Raw genomic sequence first — 2,866 nt, 5'->3', positions numbered from 1 at the left:
GAGAGAGAGAAAGAAATAAAAAGAATTGGAATTAATGGAGACGTCTAGCCTGCCAGATAAACCGGCATCTTCTATACCAGGTATTCAGGTATTCTTTGTATTTGCGACAAGGGTTTATGGATAAGAAAGAGGATTTGTACTCAAATATCAGAAACATTCTAATGCTTGGCCGGTTACACTGTTCACGCTTCTATCGCTTGCACTGTCCTCCGAAGCATTTGTCCTCTAGTGCATCTTGACAAAGCGCCTGCACAAAATTAACAGGCGTGCAAAGCCTGGAGGAGCAACATTGATCTGCCTATAATTTGTTTGTGGAGTGATCAGAACGGGGTGGAGGTGATTTCAATTTCGGAGCCCAAGTCGCCAGGCTGGCTTTTTGTCAGGCAATTAGTTCCGCTGGCTGGGCCAGCGCGCCCTGGTGCAGCGCCGCGGGGAACCTGGCATATGGGAGCGCGGAGCCTGTGTTGCTTCCTCCCGTGTTTCTCAAGTCGCTGTGGCTCATTTTGGGTAAAATTCCCTTCTGCGCGCCAGGTTCTGTGACTTTGCTGAGCATAGTTCTGTGGGTGAGTGCTCAGGAGAAGGAGTTGGAGGAGGATAAGCAGAGAGGAAATCCTATCAGTAGTTAATACTTCTAGGTTGTCTGGCAATGCGTTAAGCTCACAGTCCCGGAGCCCTGTCCACAGAGGGAGGCCCCACCCACGCACCGCAGCGCCGCCAGCCAGGCAGCCTGGGCCTCCCTCTGCGGGGCTATCATGGGGCGATGGCCGCCCCGACCAATCGCATCCCACCAGCCTTGGCTGACCTGGGGCCAGTGTGTGTCATAGCGGTAGTCCAGATGGTCAATTTGCATGTTATGCTTGTATCGTTATAGATACTAACAACCTCAAATGATAGGTATTAATATCCTCATTTTACTAATGATGAAATCAAGGGGCAAAGAGAGGTGAGTAATTAGCCAGTCACACTTTGAGAAGTGCAGTTGGGTTGCAACATGGATGCTCTCAATTCCTCAACTATGCTGCTTGCTCAGTCACGGCCTGGGCTTCGAGAAGGAATGGGTCTGGATGAAGAGACAAGACCATAGTAACCCCAACAATGCACTTCCACCCATGAGGGCAGGGACCATGTCAGTATCCTCCAAACCCAACAGAACTGGACTCATTGAAGGTGCATCATAGGCCATAGGAAGCACAGCCATATTCGTTCAGCGACTGAACTACATGATCCCATCTGACTCTCACAATGACCATGAGAGGAAGCAAGGAAAGGTATTATTATCTTTATTTATGATGACTTTACCTGAGTTGAAGGGAATATCTCACCTTTCCAAAGTGATTTAAACAGATTTCTGAGTTGTTGCAGTTTTAATTGTTGCGGTAACAACTTGCCTGTGAAGGCTGAAGTTCCCAGAAGCAGGGACCATTACAAATACATTCGTGTCCCGTTCGTCACAGCGCAGAGAGAGGACACTCCTGGGATGACAGGGTTCTATCAGACAGCACTGCTCTAGAGGCAAGCAGAGGCCAGTGGTGGTCACCCAACATCACACCCCACTCCAGAGCTGGAAGTGGAACTTAAAAATTTTTTTTTAAATATATTTTATTGATTTTTTACAGAGAGGAAGGGAGAGGGATAGAGAGTCAGAAACATCGATGAGAGAGGAACATCGATCAGCTGCCTCCTGCACATCTCCTACTGGGGATGTGCTCGCAGCCCCAATCCCTGGTGGGGGGCATGCGCGAGGCAGCCAATCAATGATTCTCTCTCATCAATCATATTTCTATTTCTCTCTCCCTCTCCCTTCCTCTCTAAAATATGCATATATATATATGCATATATATATATATAAAAGAATTTTTGAATGGGTAAATGGAAGTGTTTCTTAATATAGACTGAGCTGATGACAGTGATCAGTCATGGGCTGAATTAGTGCTTGCCAGGGTAGCTGACTCCATTTTTCAAAATGAATTGTCCAAAAGAGCAAAATAACTCATTTCTTTAAACATGTCAAAATGCAGTTTTAAATGTCGTGCTAAGTAATGACAAGATGCCAGAGTGGTTTAGTCAGTGATTACTGTTGTTTGATAGTAATTTAAAAACAAAACAGGAACAATGTTTGTGCTAATATGGCATTTAAATAGTCAAAACCAACTCCACTTAGATTATGAATTAACTCACATTTATTAATATATTTCATTTACTTTGTATCATTTTTCATGAAGCTTAAAGTGTACCCTGGTGATTATTTTAGTTAATGTCATGGAATCTATCTATGTCAGGGGACTGGCATTGCCTTTTCAAAACAAAAACATGACAGAGAAATGAAAAAATGTCAAGGTTTTCATTGACCAGGATGCCCAGCCAGCAGGTGTGGAATCCTGAGTCCCCTCTGCTTGCCCGGGGATTGTCTCACCTACACTTTTGGGGACATTTGAATGAAAAAGAATAGCAAAAAATAAAAATAAAAATACCGGAAAGGCTTGGGTTCTTGCATTAAATTTCCCAGAAAGTGCAGATTATTTTAAATTGCTACCTTCCCTAACCAGCTTCTTAGGGAAGAAATGCCTTTTATCAGTTTACTAAGTTGGCATTTTGTAGAAACACAACAAAGGCTGTGTCACATTTAGCCTCTTTTGGCCTTTAACTAATCTCATCTATGAGACTGCCTGCCCTTAGCTAAGACTGATCTAATATCATTTGTGAAATGGACATGCAAAGGTGGTTGGGCCTTATTCTAAGGACAATGAGATGCCACTGGAGTATTTTACACAGGGGAGTAGAATGAACAAATTTATATCTTAGAAAAGTCACTCTGCAAGGCACAAGAGGGATGAGAGAGCCAAGACTGGGAGTTAGTCTAATGCAA

The sequence above is a fragment of the Myotis davidii genome, unplaced genomic scaffold (assembly GCF_000327345.1).
Source record: "Myotis davidii unplaced genomic scaffold, ASM32734v1 scaffold281, whole genome shotgun sequence".
NCBI lineage: Eukaryota > Metazoa > Chordata > Mammalia > Chiroptera > Vespertilionidae > Myotis > Myotis davidii.
Note: the sequence above shows the minus strand (reverse complement) of the source record.